The sequence below is a fragment of the Sciurus carolinensis genome, chromosome 15 (genome assembly GCF_902686445.1).
Source record: "Sciurus carolinensis chromosome 15, mSciCar1.2, whole genome shotgun sequence".
NCBI lineage: Eukaryota > Metazoa > Chordata > Mammalia > Rodentia > Sciuridae > Sciurus > Sciurus carolinensis.
This window is the reverse complement of record NC_062227.1, coordinates 69,529,929-69,544,793: the sequence shown is the minus strand read 5'-3', so window position 1 is coordinate 69,544,793 and position 14,865 is coordinate 69,529,929. Positions and strand designations below refer to the sequence as shown.

Sequence of the window (14,865 nt, the reverse complement as noted above, 5' to 3'; positions counted from 1 at the left end):
ACAACTTTGGGTAGAGGAAGGAAGGGTCTGCAATAAGAGCATATTCAAACTCCCAGCCAGAAGCCCATGTTCTGGAAGGCGAGAACCATCGTGGAGGGGGTAACACTGTAAGAGCAAGTCAGGGACACCTGGGGAAGAGGACTTGTTCAGACCCATAGGACCACGTGCAACATGTGTGGAGCTTTGTGTCTCAAATCAATGTGACAAATGAACACTGGACACTTGATACACAAACTTTTACCCATCCACTGATATCAGCCAGCTTCTATCATTGGCCACATCAGGGGCCAGGGAGCAGTAATCATGGAGTTGAGGACAGGGTTGACATATGACACAATCAAGATGAGGTGTCTGTCTCCCAAACCTCTGCCACTAATGAACACTTGCCCTGACAGCAGAGAGGCCTCCTATGTCCTCAGCATGGTGTCTGCACTCAGGGAACCAAGCCACCACTTGTGAGCAAGTTGATTGCAGCTGTCCTTCCTTCACCCTGCGGGAGGCTGACGCCCTGCTCCTGGGTGGGGGCGTGCTCTAACCAGGGGCTTCTCTCCCCAGGTTGCAGTACCTCAGAAGGGTCACAGAGTGCCAGTCACCCCTTATCTTTGGCTTCACTGTCATGGATTCAGTTACCCATGGTCAACCACAATCTGAAAATATCAAATGGGAAATTCTAGCAATAAACAACTCATGTTTTAAATCGCATGTGTTCTAAGTATTGTGAAGAATGAAATCTCATACCATTCTGCTCCATCCTGCCTGTGCTGTAAATCTCCCCTTTGTCTGCTATATCCACAATATGTATTTGAGCCGCCCATTAGTCACTAGTGGCCATCTCAGCTATCATACTGGCTGCAATGATATCACAATGCTTTTATTCAAGGAACCTTTATTTAGTAATAGCCCCAAAGCACAAGAGTACTGATGCTAACATCTAGATATGCCAAAGAGAGGCCATAAAGTAATTCCTTTAAGTGAAAAGGGGAAAGTTCTTTACTTAATAAGGTCAGAAAAAAATATATATGCTGAGATTGCTAAAATCTACAGTACAAATGATTCTTCTATTCATACATTTATAAAGAAAAAAAGGAAATTTAGAGGTATATGTGCACAGGGAAAAGCATAGCATACCTATAATAATGTAGGGTTCAGTATTATCTGCGTTTTCAGATACCCACTGGGGATGTTGCAACGTGTCTCCTGTGAATACTGCATATAATTAAATGGCTCTTTAGGTCACAGACGTGACAATGCCACATGAACGTGCAATCCCTTGGTTTTCTTGCACCCTACACCATAACGAAGCTGCCCATCTACAGAACATGGGAAGAGCCTCTCGCAACTTGGACCAAGAGATCAACCCTGTTAGGTTGGGGTGCTGCCATTCACAACACAGTATTAACTGAACAAACTGCATTATACTGGCTCTGTATCCCTCAAGGGTTAAAACACAGAGGAATGAGAAAGAACAATTAGGAGTGGACCTTCTCATTAATTCTTAGTGACCCACTTGGGAAAATTTGTGCTTTTGGTTCCCACAGTTTGATGCCATTCCTTCTATTCCATGATCCACTGTTGGAACCGGTGAAGAAGCAGATCAACTTCGGATCCCTTTCAAAGCTCCAATGAGTGTTTGCATTTATTTTAACCTCTTTCATGTCTTAGAGAGTTAAGCGACAGTGTGTAATGTGATGAGCATATATTTGCGTGAGCACATGTAACAATCAGCAGATCCCTGGGTTTTAAGCTCACATATGATGTCTGTGGCTTAGATAATTTTGCCTCTTAATGACTCTAAGTGCACTAGCACCCTTAGTAAATGTTTGTTGTAGTGAATTGTCCCCTTTCCTAAACAAAATGCCTTTTTTGAGAATGCCTTTTAGGTTGAACATTGGGCTTCCACCTGAGAGTGAAGGAAAAAAGCAGAAAGAAGTTAGGCTATTCACAGGGCAGTGGTGATACTGAGCCTCTGCTGGTTCCTACTTTCCTGCTCCATCCTTCAGTGATTCTTTCCAACAAACAGGGTGCTTTGCTTAATGGCACCTCCTCGGTTGTGCTTCCTGAATTGTGCTGTCGAGCTGTCACCTGTAAAGAAAGGTATCATTTGGCTCACAATAAAATAGAAGAAAGCCATCAAAATAGCGCTCAACCGTTCATGTATAATTTAAGCAAAACAACCACCCCACTCAAAAATGAAACAACTCCAAGACATTTGGGCCTAAATTTTCTCACAACAAACTTTATTATAGTTTTTTTTTTTTTTTAATTATTTCACCAGAAGAAGTCTGTGATCAGGATAAGTGTCATCTTGCTGTGCATTGAAGTCTCAGACTGTCTCAGCCTCATTTTGATCTAGTAAACTCAGAAGGAGCTATTAGTGCATTTGCCCCAAACAGGCAAGGATAAAGCAAATTTTAAGAAACATACCCGACCTGTGATCTCCCTCCTTATAGTATTCTTTTCTGTCTTTCAGAAACTCCATGCTGGTTTTGACATGAACCTGGAATGAAAACAGGATATTACTAATGTGAACATCCTTGTTAATTCTCAGAACTTGCAAATATAGAACCAGATCAGACACAAGATGGCAGAAAATGCCACTGTTTGTTGTATTAAATTTGCCATGTGGCAAAATTTGAATTCCTTTGCCCTTCTTTTTTTCCACCAAAGACAGGCTGATGGTATCACTTAAAATATCTAAAAATGATAGGAGGATTCAGAAGATAAGCACAGACACCATCTGTTACCAGAGTGAAACGGGTCCTCCTTAAAGGGACATAATGCTAAATAGGGTGGCCTGACTTGCAGAAAGTAGGACACACTGAACAGTGGAATCACTGGGTCAGGAAATGTCAGGTGGTGTGTGGGGAAGTTTATATGCTGCAGTGAGCAAGTGATGGCATATCTGACACATTTAAAGTATATATTTAAGATTGAGGAACACTTTGATCATACACTGAAATGTCAGCTGTGTACAGTTCCTCCTAACCTTTTAAAAACGTAGGCATAGAGGTCTTAAATTCTCCCTGGTGCAACAGAAATAGGAGTTGTAATTTTGCCTTGTCTGGAAATAATGAAACTTTAACACACTAGGGGTTCCTTCCTCCAGCCTCTTTTTACCTTTATTACAAAAAAAGAGAACTTCTTTGGGTATAAAATTACAACTTTGGGGAGCATAATAGGGATTAGCTCTTTCATTCGGTATTCAAGATTTTACTCTATTAAATGCTAAAGAAATGGTCATTTATTCTCAAAACTCAGTCTCCCTTCTATCAGGAAAATAACTTTGGCAGAATGAAACACACACACACACAAAGAAAAGAGAACGAATGTGAATATTTGAAAAGCAAATGCAATCACACTCCCACGTTGTGCTGACATAAATGCTGCTTAGCTTGCCAAAGAGAAAGTAGGTCATTGTATTAGTGTGTTAGGAATGCCACCTTAAAACTTTTTATCAACTCAGGAGAAGAGTGTCAATGACCCTTTTAGACATTATGGAAACGAGATAAGGCTGCCCCAAATGGTTAGATCTGCAGTCATGAATCATTTTGTTTCCATATAGCCCCATATGGAAGACATTCTCCTTTGACCCTGAATTTTAAACAGTCTGTCCATGTATTCTCCCAGCTCAGGCTCCATTTGCTTCTCCACTGCAAGACCGAGGGGTCTCTGTCTTCTCTTGCTCAGGGCCTCCTCTTCGGTCGCCCTTCACCGTGCATGTGCTATGCATGGCCCAGACAGTAAAGGAGTCCCCTGGACTGGCTGCCCACAGTGCATAGCACTCTTCTCCTCACCTTTGGGAAAAGGGGAGCAATATGGAAATGCTCTCCGCAGGATGTGAGGGAGCTGGGCAGGCAGGCACTGGTGAAGATTCCTTGACTTCAACCCCAAGACCACCAGCTGCATGGAGGAATCTGGTCTTATCTTGGCAGAGTTGGCTGAATCAATGCAGACTTCTCATCCACCATTTCTTTCTCCTTAGTTCCCCTTTCTCTCCTTTTAAAATTTCCCTCAATTTCCCTTTATCTTTTTCATTCTCTAGTCTGAAAGGAAGAGAGCACCTGTCAGCCTGCCAGCCCCTGGATTCCCCTCATTTTGCATAGGGTTTAGTAGCTGCCTGGGAAATGATCCATTTTGCCTGAAGCCTCTGGGCAAAATGTTAACTCTGAGGGGAATTTACATTATTGCTTTTATCCACCATTGAAATCAAATATAAGGAAAAAGTCATAGAGCTGTTGCAGCAAAGACTGTAAGAAAAGATTGCCAAAAATGAGCTCACATTACTGGAGGAGAGGTTTGTGTCAGAGTAAGGAGAAATACTTGAGCAAAGCAACGCCAAAGCAGGTTGTGGAGAGTCCACTAGGTGGGTTCTCAAACTCAACGTAAGTGCTTGGGAGCCAGGGCCAGCCTAGGTGTCTTTGGACATCTTCTCTCCTTAACATCCCATTTCTAGGAGCTGCCAATCAAACCCTTGCAGAAAAATATGAAATGTTCATATCTATAGTCCTCAAAGTTCACTTTGAAATCCATCTGAGTTGTCAAAAACACATCAAGGAATGTATGAGGACTAGTGCTTTAAACCAACAAAATAGTAACTTATATACATACAGCAACAATACTTGTTTCAATATAAAATTTTTACATTCTATCCCATAACATACCAGAGCTCTAATCATGGAAACACAGATTGTCATCAAAATAGAAAAAAGTGATACTTCCTGAATACAACAAATTAACCTAGACAGGCATATGTATGTTAAGTGTTTCTATTAACTGGAAATACTTAACATACAACTGGAAATCTCAGTTAAGAATAAAGTTGTGACTGCTAAATGTTCCATATTCCAAAGTTGTCACAACCATTTCTGAAAGGTGATATTTTAGCAAAATGGATATTGCAATCTGCTATTCCTTCCCTCTGAATTTCCACCTAGAATGCAAAGTTTGTGGGACACTGGACTGGGGTGACCTTCCCTTCCCTAGAAGTTGGTTCAGTGCCCGAACTAGGTTAGTGACACTTTTTCTCTTACCTGAAAATTGTGAACCAGAGAATAGGCAGAGTCTCTGCCCCAATCCAGAATCTACAGGGAGTAAAGAAAGGATTTTAAAAGATGAATTGCTGAAAGAGCAACTGCATGGCTTAGACCAAGGAACCTAAAAATGGCAGCAGGCTTAACAACCTTGTTAGTCACTCTCAAGAGAAATAAAGGGTATAAGGAGATTGTAGGAGCAAGAGGCTATGCAGATGGCCTCTCAGTGCTAGGAAAGGAGAGAGGAGGCAACTTCCTCATCACCAGCAAGGTGGGGCTGATCACAGAGGCAGAGTACCTGAAGCCAGCACAGAAGAGGACATCTAACTCGCTGAGTGTGGGCATGAGTCTATTTATTTTCCATCCCCCCACATTCCCCATCCCAGCCAGAGGGATGTAATGAAATGGAGAACTCTACAGCCCCACCTTCAAACAGTTGCAGCTTGATCTGCAAGTCTGACCTTTGCAGATAAAAGATGAAAGTTTTGAGCTTGAAGTTTTAAAATAGACTGATTTAAATGTTCGTAGCCCAGATAGAATGTTTTCATAACTAAAAGTGACTGAAAAGTCAAGAAACTACACAAGGATATTGGAGAAGCACACTACCAAAGGGAAAGGGTTTGCAGCAAAGTGGAACTCACTTTCCCTTTATGGGATTAGATGAATGGATGGATAGATAGATAGATAGACAGATAGTTAGATAGATAGATAGATAAGAACAAGTCATTGTACACAAAGAGATAAAAATTAGACTTAATACTCTTATGTTGTTTTGAAATCTAGTGAAACTAGGAGGGCCTCCAATGGCTTAACTCTGTCTCCAAAGGCCCGTTCTTCTTCCCACTCTGCTTCTGAAGATAAGTTCTTCTGTGCAATTCTTCTTAGCAAAAGGACCACATTCAATTCCTGCTTGCCCCGGAGTAGAGTGCTGCAGCTCTCTGCCAGCCTGTGGAGTTACACAAACATGCCCATCACTTCCTCCGCACAAGCCAACCATCACCTTGTCCTTTCAATACTACAAATCCTGCCACCCACAAAGCCCCCGGTTGTCCACTCTATGCCCAAGTGCCCTCTGTACCCCATGTGGCCCTGTATGTTGTGCTGTGTCCTCCTCGCCCAGGCTGCGAACACATGTGACTAATAACTGCTGTCAATCTCACCTGTCCAGTGTTGCGTGGTCAGCTCTTCCCACAACCTCAGGGCAGAAAATGCTCCTTCAGCAACAGAGTGAAGAGAACACAATGAAAACACCAAGACCACTATTTTTACGGGAAATCTTTAATAGATATTCTAATTGTAAGCTTTTCCTTTTTGCCATGAAGATGCTAGGGAAACAATTTCATTTCATTCTGAGGAATAGGAACTTCATTACCTCCCGTCCTTTGCCTGCATGCCAGGGAGTTGTAAGTTAGTACTAGAGGGCAGGCCCAGGGAAATGTCCTAGATTCAGCACTGTGATGTGGACATGTCCCCAAAATCATGTGTCAAAACTCTCCAATGCAGCAGCGTGCAGAGAGGGAGCCTACGGGAGGTTTTCAGGTCGTAGGGACTCTGCCTGTGGGAATGGATTCGGGCTTCGGGCTGTGAGTTGGTCCTCTTGCTCCTCTGCCTGGTTTCATGGAAGGATGCAGCACAGGGGCCTTACCAGATGTGACGCCCTCCATCTTGGACTTCTCAGCCTCCAGAACTGGAAGCCATAATCCTCTATTCTTTAAACGTTACCCAGTCTCCAGCACTCTGGCACAGAAACAAAGAGACTCCTAACTGGGAAAGTCAGAAGAACAAGAACCATGGCTTTCAAAGCAGAATGGGCTGTTGAACACCAGGTATTGGAGTCCAGTCACAGAGACTGGTAACCGAATGGTTCTCAATTACAAATGTGCATAACGATTCTCCGGGTGCTTGTTAACAGGAGCGTTGTGGCGCTACCTTAAGAAATTCTAATTGTTTGCATCTGCCATGGGGCCCAGGAACTCACATAGTTTCTGGAAACTTCTAAGTAGTTCTTTTGTATAGGTTCACATTACGTCCCCATGGAATGGATGTTGTGTCCAGAAGATTTACCAGAGGACTTTTTCCCTGGCTGCTCTCTAAACCTCAATGTTCTTCTTTGTAAAGTGAGGATGGTAATAACTGGCAGTTAGGACTATTGAGTTGTGCTATTCAATATTCCCAATAAACACACATGCATAACATGGATTAGTTCTTCAATGGAAAAGGCTTGAACATCAGAAACTTGGGTTCTCTGAATATTTACTGTCACTTTGTCTTTCTCGTTCTCTTTCAAACCAATGTGTTAATTTTGTAAGCAGAATCTAGAACAAAATTGGGTTTTCACATTTGTTCACTCAGATTTAACTCTAAGTTTCAAAATGGTTTTAGCATAGATTATTCCCTGAACTATTGTTGGTGATCTTGTTATAAACTGACTCTTCATTGAGATAGGTAAAGAAAGAGCAAAGAATCAAGTGGTCCAGAGTTGCAAAATAAAGTGAGAAATTGACTGATTCTTCTAAAGTTCCAAGTAAGTTTACTAGATGTAAATATAGGCAGGTAACAGATCCCAAACTTTACTCTGGAATAAACAAAAACAAAACAAATCCACTGGATTGAGAATCCGCACAGAAGTTCTGCTTTCTGATCCAGATTGACACTTATTAATTGATTTTAGGAGCATCTTTTAACCTTTCCTGGCTCCTGTTCCACTACTAATCCCATCATTGAAATCAGAAGATTGAATGGAGATAGTGAGGCAAAGTTCTTTCAGGCTGCAGTCTTCAGGTCTGTGGTTGTTCCATGTCTGAGCAGATATGATGAGCGGAATAGAGCAAGCCCCACCCTCTCCCCACCCATGGAGTACAAGAAGGAAGCATCCCCTAAGGAATGACCATTTCTATTATTTATTCCTGATAGTAAGGCAACAACTGACTGTACAATTCAAAAGATAAGTTCATTGTTTTTACTTTAAGAGGTGCTATGGGCTGGATGTTTGTGTCCTCCTAAAATGCATATGTTGAAGCTCTAACCTCCAATGTGATGCTAAGGAGATGAGGTCTTTGGAAAATACTTAGGTTAGATAAGTTTGTGGAGGTGAGATCCCTATGATGGGATTAGTGTTCTTAACAGAAGAAGAAAAGGCTAAAGTTCACTCTCTTTTTCCTTAACGTGAGGACCCAGCAAAAATGGGACATCTGCAAACCTTGAAGAGGGTCCTCACCAGAAAACAGCCACATTGACATCCTGATCTCAAACCTTCCAGCCTCCAGATCTGTGAGAAATAAATGCCTGGTGTTTAAACCACCCAGTCTATGGTGCTTTGTTAATGCAGCCTGAACTTACCAGGACAAAAGGTCAACCGTTATTCTATTTTTGCAAAGCACCTGCACTAGAAATCAACCTGCTGTTGCCACTATTAACCCGGCCATTGAACTCCTTCCTGGGAACCCAGGGCTCCTGCTCAATAAGGTCAACAGAGTCGAGTTCTGCACACCCAGCCCACTTTTTCTGCTTTCCTTTCCTCCTGAGTTCTGCCTACATGTCTCAGGCATTGAATTTCTCCAAAGCTTCTGTCAATTATGTGTTCTTTTTCCTCTTCACTATTAAGCAAGTGCCTGCTCCTGAGGACTCCAAGTGAGGCTGAACTCGCCTTCCTCGGCCTTGGAGATCACAGGGTCTCTGGACCCTGCCAAGTTGAACTGGGCTGTGCCCATGCCCTTTAACCGGTGGGCGTTCTCAGATACTCTCCCACCTCAGCTTGGTTTACCTTGGTTTACTTGCCCTGCCTTTGTTTACACACCTCACACTTAAACTTTTCTTAAACTTCAACTCCCCCACCTGTGTTTCCTGGCCTCTGCAGGCTGCCTCCCCCTTGCTTCCTGTGGATACCAATACTTGCTTCTGTGTTTTCTCTGGAGCCTTAAGTTTGAGTGAATCACACTTGACATCGAACATATGCGCACAGCGAATACTCGGACTTCACAGAACGGGGAGGAACAGACAGACGTTCTGCCGTCATTGTTCAGACGGCACACGCTCCACATTTCCTTCGGAGCCCAGTGTCAGCTGTCTTGTCACGGAGTCACTGAGCAAGCGCTGCTGTCCTGGGGGCAAAGCAGTGCTCACTGACCTGTGTGTGTTATAAATCGAGCTCAGTTCTGACACAGTCTTTGTCCTTTGGGAATCCACCAGCTAAATTCAGACTATAAAGGCTGGCGGTAAGGAGATTATGCTTCTTAATGTTCTTTTAGAAAAAAAGGTGAGGTCTGGACTCATAAATACATGCACCCTTAGAGAGTGGGTTGGCAGAGAGTGAAGAAAATTCCCAAGGGAGCTGAAGGTCCGCTGAGCAGAAGGGGCAGGGGTGGTGAGAAGGGAGAAGACAAGACCCGCCCCCCAGGGGAAAGAGGAGGCTTCAGTTACGTTCTGTCCTCACAAGGCCAACAAGTGTTTAGGGAAAGAGACCAGCAACTCAGAGGAAGTGGGTCAGCCATGACAAAGCCACCTCCACACTCCCTGCAGCTCGGCCGACTTGAGGCAAGCCTTCCTCCCCCTGTGGGACCCTCCCTCCTTTTTTTCTTTTAGAGCATTTACTTTAGAAACTTATAATTGCAATTTTTTCTCTGTCCCTTTGAAAGGTGGAGAAATCCTCCTCTAGCCTTTTGCCAGAAGGTCTTTCTCAAAGGACAGGGAGAAACCCTTTTGACATGTGGTCATAAAGAAACGCAGCTTCCATACCTCGCAGGCTCTGTGGAAGGACAAACCTGACTTTAATAAGCCCAATTAGCAAGCTCCATGGACCCAGCACAGTAACCACCTCCCCCACCCTGGGGGCCTCCCGGACTTTCCCCAGTGCTTAAAAATCTTCCTGTCTCTTGTTACAGTACCTCTACCGCAGTTGTCTCGAAAAAGTCTTCCCAACCTGCTTAATTTTATCTGGTGCAATTTTATTTTGATCGTTCATAGGCCCAGCTCATAAATGACTAAGACATACTGAGCTGTCCTGGGGTCCTGGAATAGCAGAAGTGTCTTGGTTCTCCACGGGGCTCAGAGGATAGAAAATGTTCTGTGGCGGAATGGATTCCTGATTAGACAATTCCACCATATCCTTCGCTATCTTGAATGAGGCAACAAAACACCCAGCATCAGAAATCTTGCGGTAGAAGGGAGAAGGGGGGATTTCCATGAGCACTAACATAACTGTATCTGATCATATAGACGAATTAATATCATTCTTTAGTAAAAATATTGTGAATTTTAAATAGTCCCAGAAGTCCTAAGAAAGTAGAATATTTCCAAATATACCAACATCAATTTTATCTCTGATAAGACTCCTGTAAGTGTTCTCTACCTATCTAGACAATAAGTTTCTAGAGCCTTACATAATAAAAAAGCAATAACTTCACCAACTTTTGCTTTTTTTTTTAGAGAGAAAGAGAGAGATTTCTTTGTATATATAGACTTATTGGTGTTAAATTGAATAAGGAAGAAAGAATTTATAGAAATATCAAAGTTGTGTGCAATAATATTACAATTTCATATAATTCTAAATTATTCATTACACACCTATTAGATTCAACACTTGGGTCAGGGATTATGGAATATGAGAAGTGATGTTCAATGTATACAATAGATACCCCAAATCTAAGTCAAGTTTTTTTTAATCATTTTAAAAATTGAAATGTTCACAATGAAAGAAATCTTACAACAAGACCAGTGCTCTAACCAGGGTTAGGGTTAGGGTTAGGGTTATGCTGGAGAGCAACATAAATGCTCATTTCAGTCAAGTCTTTATGGTGTAGCAAAAGTCTGCAGTTCTGATTGGTCAAGAGTTGGAAGATTTCTTTTTCCAGGAAGCAAATGAAACTATAGATGCATTAAAAGCTATAAAAGGTATCTCAGAGTGGGAACCAGGCAGCTTCAGGATCTCACAGCTGTTATCTCGTGATTCTTCTAGCCAACATGCTCAGAACTAGTGATTGCTACCCCTAAAAAGAGGTACTGCTAGTGCTTCAGCAATATAATCACTAACAACCAGGAAGTCTAATCAACAGCTAACAAGGGTCCTGATGATACATGGTGACCTGGTGGAGGAGCAGAACCACTTGCATTATCCCTTGTCACCAATACGTATGAATGCAAGCAAGGGGTTTTCATACCCCTTTTGTTCTGTGCTACCAACCCAGGCTCAGAGAAGCCTCTGAAAGTGACATCATTTGTCTCGTGGGGTTTTTCTAGGTTGCCAGCTGAAACTGAAACTGAGTGACACCACTCAGTTCCTGAGCTACTCTAGTCTTAGCCCAATGGCATGGCATGAAATCGATCAGAAAGAAAGAAGGAAAAGAGGGGAAAGTAGTTTCCTTGAGTACAGGATCTTTATCTTACTCACTGGATCATTGCCAAGGGCTAGAATGATAGTTGGTGCACATGAGATCTGCATTGAAAGAAAGAAAGTAAAGAAGAAAGGGAGAGAGAGAGAAGAAGGGTGAGACAGAAAGATGTTGAAGGCAGGAAGTGAGAAAGGAGAGAATCCGAGTCTGTATTTAGACACCAGGATTTCCCACAGCTGGAGATCGCACTCTGAATTTCTAGGGAGGCTTTTGAACAGGTGAAGATATTTACATGACAGATCTGCTGTCAGTGTTTCTGGCATCTATGCCACTTCATTCCAAGAGGTGGGAATGGAAAGCTGTGTGTACACAGTTTGTATTGCAAACGTCATCACCTTTGCTTTCTCTTAGCACATTAAATTCTTTACCTTTAAAGCATAAAAATTGTTCCTTCTTGATGCTTCAGACACAGTACTGGTCCTTCTCTTGAATTGCTTTTGACAGTTCAGCCCAGGATAAATTTGAATAGTGTAAACAAAGGTGTATATGGAAATAACATATAAAGTCAAGGAAACAGAAAATAAAATTGCCAGTTCAGGCATTATGTATCAGAATAAATGAGTCTTTACTATTATTATGAGAGATGTGCAAGAATTACTTTAGATATTGCTACTTGACTGACCACTAAAGCAGTGATTACACAGTGAGATATGAATTCATGGGCATTAAGGTATCCTTCTCTAATGCTGTGGATGAAAAAATGACTCCAGAATTCAGTATGATTCCACAGGACGGAGCAGGTATGTGTGCTATCCATAGTGCAGATCAGAGGTTCCCCAGGGAACATCGGCTTGTATGACTTTTCAGAGTCCACTCACAACTGAATTCTGCACAGAGGTATGATGGCAGGAGAACAGAATCTGATCAATGTTGACATGAATAGCAAGGTGTCAGCTCCCTTACTAAAGAGACTTAGTTCCAGCACCACTTCTTCAACACAGTTTTAGCTTATTGAAAAAAATTACAAAGTCATCCAAGCATGTTTACCCCCCAGAATGGGTCTGACAGCAAAGTCAAAGGTTAAAACCAATGGGAAGGATATTGGCTTTCAATGCATGGAGAGAATACAACTTTAAAAAAAACAAAGCAACTTTTGCACAGAAGTAGAGATGCTTTTTAGGTAGCATTCAACCTGGAAGTTTTTCCCCCAGGCAAATGCAGTGGTGACCTATATAGCTCTACCAACTCTTATTTTATAAAATAGAGACTCCAGGGCAAGGGAGCATCAAAAAGAGAGGACAATCCTGGATATTTGAGAGCTGGCGATGGAAGCTTCTGCATTCCAACTAAGTTCAAGAGCTGAGGGAGGCACCCCACTTATTCTGTGACTTGGATTTTTCTGCAAATAGCAATAAAAAAAAAAGTAAGGTGTAACATTCAGAGGAGTGTAGGACTATCATACTGCACAAAGAAGAGAATCAGTGGATCATACAGAAAAGAAAAAAAAAAAAAAACAGAAACAAAAAGTGGAATTTATAAGAACCCAGATAAAGGAATTCCCATAGTACTATTTTTGTTGATCTAATAAAGATAAAATTTAGGCAAACCCCATGGATGAATCCAAAGTACACTTGGGTGAAAGATGGGAGACACTGAAAAATTCCAACCCCGTGAATTTCGTGAGTCAGAAAAAGCCATCTATGTTAATGAGTGAAAAAGCCATCAGGTGAGGGAACAATAGGGAATGACTGGGAAGAGTCACTGGCAAGCATTACAGGACAATGAGTGTCCCCCTTCTTGACTGGGTTACACAAATGTGCAAGTGCATGTAAAACCCACAGAAGGGTGCACTTCAAGTCTGCGCATTTACAAAGAAAGAGAGGTACCTGATTCTGGCGGATCCACGACCTTCCGTCAGGCTAGGTCAAATGTCCTTGCAGAATAGTGCCAGTTCCATGTCTGTTCCTAACCAGTGAAGCACACGTTCCACTCCTGCTCCCAGGAATTAAACAAAATGAAGTCATCCTTGAGCATTTCCTCTTATCGGCCCCATTTGGTACTTAACGCATTGTGAGTCTCCATAAATATTAAACAGGCTCTCCCAGTTCAGGCACTAAGTGAAATTCAAAAGCACACCAGGGAATGGAGAGTGTTCACTAAGCACTGGTATTAGAGTACCACTGGTATGTTAAACAAAGTTTAGATTTAAAACATGTTTTTAAAAGCACTTTGGAAAATACAGTCAATACACTGCTCAGTTGTTCAAACATCAAACTCCACACACACACACACACACACACACACACACACACGCACACTACACTTACCCCAGAAAAGCCACCATTTGTAAAGCTTATTAGTACACAATCATCTGAGTAGCCCTGGCCCCTGGATGATGTTCATAAATCTTGGAGGATGGAAAGGATTCCAGCTTTCCAGGTCTGTGGACCTTAATTCTCCATCTGTGGCTTGATTAATGGAGTAGGTTTGGCACCGCTCTGCCCTGCAGTCAAAGGTAGAGCACACTAATGATGACCAATAGGTAAAGGAAGAACACAGAGAAGAGAAGAGTTCATGATACTTAGGTGAAGAGCAGAGAATCATCCATCTTTTTTAACTCAGACCCTGAGAAAAAAGGGTTTGATTTCTCTCTTTGTTCACAGTTGAGAATTCATGGAAACTTTCTGGCTTTGTTTCCTTGCTTTATAGGTTTGTGGAAGGCAAAATGAGAATTTAGAGCATGCATGCTACAAGTAGCTGTGTGTGTGTGCATGTGTATGTGTGCACATGTGTGTGTGCGTGTGTGTGTGTCCCGGGGAGCTGAGGACATAATGCCCCATGGACTTGGTCTGCCGCTCTCCTTCTCTGCCCCCTTCGCTCTTAGTTGCTTGCTTTTCAGTAACATCCTCAGTGGCTACGGTGAAAATAACCCAAAGTGACAACTCAGGACCAGCAAGAAAACTGGTATATGCCCATAAAAACAATTTATATTTCAGGCAAACTTGTCCCAGGGTACTTTTTGTCAGTTTTCTGTGTTCAAATCACCGTTATTTCTGCTCGAAACCACTCTCATGTTGTAACCATATTTTAAAAATGAAAACCAAGATGAAAAGTTTCGGGCAAAGGCAGGGAGAAGGGAAAAGATGGCAGGCTTGGAAGGAGCTCCACAGCCAGCCTGGCCTTGCACTCCAGGCTGTCAGAACTCAGCCCTGCTGCCATGTGGACTACAGCGCCTGGCTGGTGGCTGTCACTTTCACCTGTGGACATCGCCATCCGAGATCTGGATGCTCCACACACTGGGAACAAGCAGAGCCCATATGGGTGGTCACTTTCCTCAGGGTGACTGTGGGCAGGAAAATCCAATCCCCATGTTAGTACTTTCCTATAGAACCTGCTACCGGTTCTCCAGGGCTGCTCCAAGACAAACGGCCCTGCGTGAGGTCCTCCGGACACATCTGATATCAGCGCGCCCTTGAGGAAGCACACCTCACCAAGCTCAGGACTTAGAA

The 14,865-nt window shown here is 42.7% G+C and overlaps 1 long non-coding RNA gene across 1 annotated transcript; it reads right to left on the bottom strand.

Moving 5' to 3' along the window:
• Window positions 1-862: 862 nt before the first annotated feature.
• On the bottom strand, window positions 863-13,408 carry LOC124965746 (uncharacterized). Its single transcript, XR_007105224.1, has 5 exons — window positions 13,243-13,408; window positions 5,844-5,976; window positions 5,031-5,081; window positions 2,425-2,497; window positions 863-2,082 (listed from the first exon to the last, which is right to left on the bottom strand). It is a non-coding gene; the product is annotated as an uncharacterized LOC124965746 (long non-coding RNA).
• Between the last annotated feature and the right edge of the window lie 1,457 nt (window positions 13,409-14,865).